This window comes from Arachis ipaensis, chromosome B10, assembly GCF_000816755.2.
Source record: "Arachis ipaensis cultivar K30076 chromosome B10, Araip1.1, whole genome shotgun sequence".
NCBI lineage: Eukaryota > Viridiplantae > Streptophyta > Magnoliopsida > Fabales > Fabaceae > Arachis > Arachis ipaensis.
This window is the reverse complement of record NC_029794.2, coordinates 77,395,526-77,402,199: the sequence shown is the minus strand read 5'-3', so window position 1 is coordinate 77,402,199 and position 6,674 is coordinate 77,395,526. Positions and strand designations below refer to the sequence as shown.

At 33.8% G+C, this 6,674-nt stretch overlaps 1 long non-coding RNA gene across 1 annotated transcript; it reads left to right on the top strand.

Annotated features, from left to right (window-relative positions):
- Nucleotides 312-4,150, top strand: LOC110268148. The gene is made up of 3 exons (XR_002356233.1): nt 312-910; nt 998-1,159; nt 3,884-4,150. It is a non-coding gene; the product is annotated as an uncharacterized LOC110268148 (long non-coding RNA).

Below are 6,674 nucleotides of genomic sequence, written 5' to 3'. Positions count from 1 at the left end.
GAGTTTAAACTACATTTTATAAAAATGTGATTAATATATTTACTCTATGATTTAAATTAAAAATAATTATTTGAGCTCGTTAATAGATTGATAGATAAAATCTCATGCGTTTTAAAAGTAATCTTTATAGCATTATATTTGAATTCTAAATTGTTATCCTATCATGAATATTTTGTAAAATTGTTATATTACTTGTATATATTTTTCTCTAATTTATCAAATCAAAATCTAATTTAATTTAAGATAAAAAATTTTCTAATTGATACCCTAATTTCACAAAACACACACTACATACGTTCAGAGAAAAGAAAAGAAACAGTGAAGAGAGAAAGGGGAGCTCGAAGGGGGAAGAAGAGAGATCGAGAGGGGGAGATGGAGAAGTCGGGAGTCGGGGAGTAAGGGAATAGGAGGAAGACGCTGGGATGATCAAGAAGGCTTCGACTTCGTCATCCTCGTGCATCCGTCGCTGCTACCATCATCGATCAGAGCTGCTGCGCGTGGAGAGAAGGGGAGACGACGTCGCTGTCTCTGTTTGGGATAGTCGCCGCCGTTCAAGTCACTACAGGAGGAGAACGCCACCGCGTGAAGCGAGGTGATGAGCGAAGTAGAACGCGTACAGGAAGAAGGAGAACACGACGACTAGGAGGAGGTAGCGCCGCTGCCGTTGCTACTAGGGTTTGTCTTTGGAATTTCTGGTCGCCGCTATCGTTGCGGGTGAGTCAATTCTGTCCTAGCTATTAGAGTTACCATTTCTGAACCATTGTCTCTTTGAAATGATCCTGTCTCGGCCTCTAATATTCCTAATTATACTGTATTCGTTGGAATCGCCACAATTGGAGCTAATCGCTAGAGAAGACAAACTGTTGCGCCATCTTCTTCAGTTTGACTCTGAACCTCCATTCATAATCCAGTAATGTTTCCACTCTTGTTCTATTTAGAATTTTGTTTCTCTGCTATATTCTTATTTTAATTACGGCAGCCGATACCTTTGTTTTAGTGTTGCTGTGTTCTGCTGGAGCTGTCAAAATTGTTGTTGTTGGAGTGTGATCATGGTTGATGCTGCTGTCGTGTCCCAATAATGTTGGAATTGTTGCTGCTGCTATGAATTCAAAAAGATCAGGTTTATCGTGGTTAATTCCTTCCGGTTTAGCTACTCGAGGTAGGAGGTTTAAAATAATTTTAATTTAGGAATGCTAACAAGGTTTACTGAATAACTGTAAATAGTATTAATAGTTGTGAGTAATTAATTGATTATATGAATGTAGGATTGTGATTGCGATTGTGCTTGGTGCTGTGATTGAATTGATTGTAATTATGTATGGTAGATGATTGAATTATTGATTATTGGTTGTTGAAATGGTTGTTTGGTATATTGCTATGGCTGTGAAAGTGACTTGAGATTAGTAGAGGATTGTGGTTTTGACTGATTATGTATAAATGGTTGAGACTAAGATAATCATTTGATATATTTGATATTGGATTGAGAATTGTTGAAGAATTAGGGCCTAAAAGACTAAACTATTATTAAGAATCTAGTTTTCAAAATAGAATGGTTACTTTGAGGACGGCCTAGTAATTTGCTAGTGATCGAAATGGTATGAGATTAAAATCTGAATAAACTTTAACAAGTGTAGTTGTTAGGGTTTAAATTTGAAGGTTTCGTATTAACTGAAGATTTAGTTATGATTTTTCAAAGTTAAGCCGTAAAATCTGATTTTCTGCATTACCTTTAAGTGAAAACAGTAACTTTGAAAGACTGTAACTAATTCTGTGATGATCGGAATTGCATTGAACTAACTCTTGGTTAAACTTGGGAATAATTGGGACTGAATTGGAGAGTTTGAGATCTTTTCATTAAATATAAGATTTATGGTGAATTTTTGAGTAATGGTTGTGGGATCTGATTTTTACTGCAGAATTTTTGGAACAGAAGTAACTTGTTGGCTCTGCTGTGAATGTTCTGAATTGAATTTTGAAGTGAAACCAATTTTAAATGAAACTTTATTCCTATTATTTTGATTTCATAAAATTTCAGAACAGTTAAACTTGCGGTTTAAAAGATACGAATTTTTGAAATACGATGCATTATGCAGTAAAGGCCAGATTTTGTTTTCTTAAATCAGTAAATTTGGAAGTTTATAACTTTGAAACCTGGTTGGATATCGAGGTGCAAGAAATTGGAAGTGAAAATTAAGTATGTTTAGCATATGTGACTTAAATTTCAAGGCCATCCATGTTTTAATGAGTAATTTATGGGATTTGGAAGAAGATAAGTTCATTAAGTTTTAAAACAGAATTCTGCAGAGAATTAGTCAACTTCTAGGTTATATAACTTTTTCATTAAAAATGATATTGACCTAAAACAAATTGGAAAGAAAACTTGGATGAGTGAAGTTGAACTATATTAATTTTTAAAGTCATTGGATTTAACTTAGATTTTATATTGAATTTTGAATATCACATGCTGCTGCTGTTTTTCTGGTTTTACGCATTGCAGAGCAGTCACAGTTTTTTCTCTATTCCTAAGGATAGAAAAACCAAAAATTATGATCTTTGGTTTATTAGAAAGCTTATTTCAAGATGAACGCCTGGACATAAATTTTGCACAATTCTGAGTTTATTTACTATACTAAAAACAGAAAAGAAGATAGAGTGCTGAGAATGTCTGAGTGAGAGTTATGAGTTCATAAAATTAAAGATAAACCTTAGCGTCATAGGGCTGATTCAATGTTGGAATTTGTTTGATTCTGAATTGATTTGATATTGGAGAGGTTGAAAAGAGTTTGGTAAATTGTTTGGTTGGGACCTGTAAGGGTGGCTAAGTCCTATTTTTAAAGGAGATTATGTCCAAATTTTTATAAAAGTAAAAGGACTTAATCAACATGAATACTTGAGACTTGTTTAACAATAATAACTTTATTGATTCTTTTGAGAAAATATATTTGGTTTATAAAGTTGTTAGCAAGGACGTGGGTTTTGTCCCGCTTGCATATTTACAATTACAAAAGAGTAAAGAGATAAAGAGAAAAAGAGTAATATAGATACAGATGAAAGAGTAATCAGAGAAAAGTACAGAGATACAGAGAACAGAACAACTAGAGTAGAGTAAAGAGATGTAGAGAAAAGAGAAACCAGATCAGAGTAAAGAGATATTTGTGTGTATGTATATATATATATTAGTTGCTTGATGCAACCCAGAGTTATATTTATATATATTAGTTACTTAATGCAACCCAGAGCTTCTGTAGGGAAACTAAGTTACCTACAGCCATTTTCCGCTTCCCCAGAGCAGAGCTGAGTATATATATATTTTCCTGCAGTAAGCAGAGGCTGTCTCAAATGAGCGGCTATTATTATATGCACATTTATTTAGGAACGGAAAATCGTATCCGGGAAAATCGGGACTACTCGTGACCGGATAAATGTCGGGATTGCGGGCAGCCAATCGACACATGAGCTCATGGCCTGTACTAGAACTAGACATTCATCATATGCATCTATGTGACATTGTTTAGGTGTGTATATTGTAATTGGTTTGCCTAAGTGAATAATTCTGTTTAACTGCTAATTGCTATACTTGATGTAATTGCTCTTGATTGTGTTTGAACCTCATTCCCTGTGTTTGTAACTGATTGTTTGGATTGTGGTGATTGGATGTTGATTGAGTTGTTTGGGCCTGAGGCCGTGACTGGTACGTTTGAGGTCTAGTTCTATATAAAGTATCTGACTGGTTCAGCATAGACTTAATGAACCTATGCTTGGAGCAGAATGATCATTTATACCGCGTAGGTAACTTCTTTCATGTTATAGTCTAGTAAAGTATGAAAAATCAAACTGAGAACATGTGGTTTGGTTCTCACCCCCAAATTTTCCACCCTTTCAGTGACACAGGTTTGAAGACGCAATTTGAAGCTGCGAGCGATTAGTAGGTTTTCTTTATAGTTTTAATTGGTTTGGTAGAGTCCCCTTGTTGATTGTCCCTTGAGATTTTATTTCATATAGATGGGTAGGTTTGGTATATCGTATTTGAGTTTTATTTGGTTTCTTTTGTATAAGAATTATTATCAATAATATTTATGAGATTATTATTATTTGTAAATGTTTGAATTATGACTTTAATGAATAAAAAAAGAAAAAACAAAATTTTCTGGCATTTTTCTTAAAACTGAAACGCGAACTCGATACAAAGGCTCGATAATTAAGTAGTTAATACTAGAGAAGGTTACGTAATGTTCTTTCTAGTGGAAATACCCTTACTTAAGCAAGGTATTTTGCTGGACGGGATGTTACATGGACGACCCGGTGTACTTGCCGGTTCAGTTGTGCGAGTTCTAATTTCGTGCACCAAGTTTTTGGTGTCGTTGTCGGGGATTGTTCGAGATTGGCAACTACCGGTTGTCTTGCTCCTTAGATCAGGTACTTTTTACCATTTCTTCTTTTAATTTCTTTTCTTGTTATTTTTCAAAAACTCTTTAAAAATCTTTTTCAAAAGAAAATTTTCCGTTTTTAATCATCTTTTTTTCTTTGTTTAGGTCTTGTGTCAATTTTTAAGATCTGTGTCCCTTTGTATTTTGTTTCTTTTCTTGAGTTTTCAAAAATTGTTCTTGTTTCTCTTTCTTTGTGTTTGAAATTTTTGGTGTTATTTTCTTGTTTGATTTAAAAAATTTTTAAGTTTGTTGTCTTTTAGTGTTTTTTCTTTTTAATTTTTGAATTTAGTATTTTTTAATTTTAAAATTTTTAAGTTTGGTATCCATCTAGTGTTTGTCTTTTCTTCTTTTTAATTTTACAAAAAAAAAATATACACATATTTTCGAAAATCTTTAAAAATTTGATTTCAAATTTTAAATTTTACGCTCCATTGGTATCTTTTCCTTTAATTTAATTTTCTTGTTTATATTTTTATCTTTAATCTTTATCTTATCTTTTTCTTTAATTTTCAAAATTTCTTAACTTATCTTTCTTTTTAAAAATTCAAATTTTAAAAGTTTAGTATTTGGTTAGTTTTTCTTTCTTTAAAATTTGAATTTCAAAATCATTCTTTAACTTTCTCTTTTTAATTTCAAATTTTAAAATAAAATCTCTTGTCTTAAATTTTTGAAATCTTATCTTATCTTGTTTCTCTCTCTTTTGAGCTAATCTTTTTAATTTTTGAATTCCAAAAATTCCTTTTAAACTTCTTCTTTTTAAATTTTCAAATATTTTCAAAATTAAATCTTTTATCTTTTGAAAATCTTGTTAGTTACTTGTTTATTTTATTTAAATTTTAAAAGTTTGGTGTCTCTTTAATTCTTCTCTCTCTCCTCTTTTTCGAAAATCTCCTACCTCTTTCTCTCTCTTCTTTGTCGAAAATTTTCAACTCTTTTCTCTCTTTATTTTCAAAAATTCTATTTTAATAAAAGACACATGTATTTTGTTTTTCTCTTTATCTAAGTCTCTGGTGCACGAAATAATGATCACACTTTTCACAACTCCGCACAACTAACCAGCAAGTACACTGGGTCGTCCAAGTAACAACTTACATGAGTAAGGGTCGATCCCACGGAGATTGTCGGCTTAAAGCAAGCTATGGTCATCTTGTAAATCTTAGTCAGGCAGATTCAAATGGTTTTGAGGTTTTGATAATTAAAAGATAAATAAAACATAAAATAAAATAAGATACTTATGTAATTCATTCGTGGGAATTTCAGATAAGCATTTGGAGATGCTTTGTTGCCTCTGAACCTCTGCTTTTCTATTGTCTTCTTCCAATCATGCGTGCTCCCTTCCATGGCAAGCTGTATGATCCTCTCGGATGAAAAATACCAGCTACGATCTCTGCACGGCTAATCAACTGTCAGATTTCTCGTCTCGGATGAAAAATTCCAAGTACAACTGCCGCACGGCTAATCATCTGTTGGTTCTCACTAGCGTCAGAATAGGATCTCTCTATCCTTTTGCACACTGTCACTGCGCCCAACATTTGCAAGTTTGAAGCTCATCACAGTCATCCTTTCCCAGATCCTACTCAGAATACCACAGACAAGGTTTAGACTTTTCGGATCTCAGGAATGCTGCTAATTGGTTTTAGACCGCTTGTGGTTGTCAGGCACGCGGATCTTGGCTAAGCAAGTAACAAAGATAGTGAGTGATTGTCACGGGTCACCCCTTCATTCCGACTTAACTGAATTAAGTACGAGAGTATATCTTGGAGAAAAAGTAAGCATGAATTGAATAGAAAAACAATAGTACTTGCATTAATTCATGAAGAACAGCAAAGCTCTGCACCTTAATCTATGAGGTGTAGAAACTCCACCGTAGAAAATACATAAGAGAAAAAGGTCTAGGCATGGCCGGATGGCCAGCCTTCAAGTGTAAAAGTTTGACTAAAAGATAGGTTCCAAAGATACGAATACAATACTAAAAAGTGCTATTTATACTAAACTAGTTACTAGGGTTTACAGAAAATAAGTAACTAAGTGCAGATAGTGCAGAAATCCACTTCCGGGGCCCACTTGGTGTGTACTTGGGCTGAGCATTGAAGCTTTCACGTGCATAGGCTATTTTTGGAGTTAAACGTCAGCTTGGGTGCCAGTTTGGGAGTTTAACTCCAGTTCTGGTGCTAGTTCTGGCGTTTTACGCCAAAAATGGGTCTCTGGTGGGCGATTGAACGCCAGTTTGGGCCATCAAATCTCGGG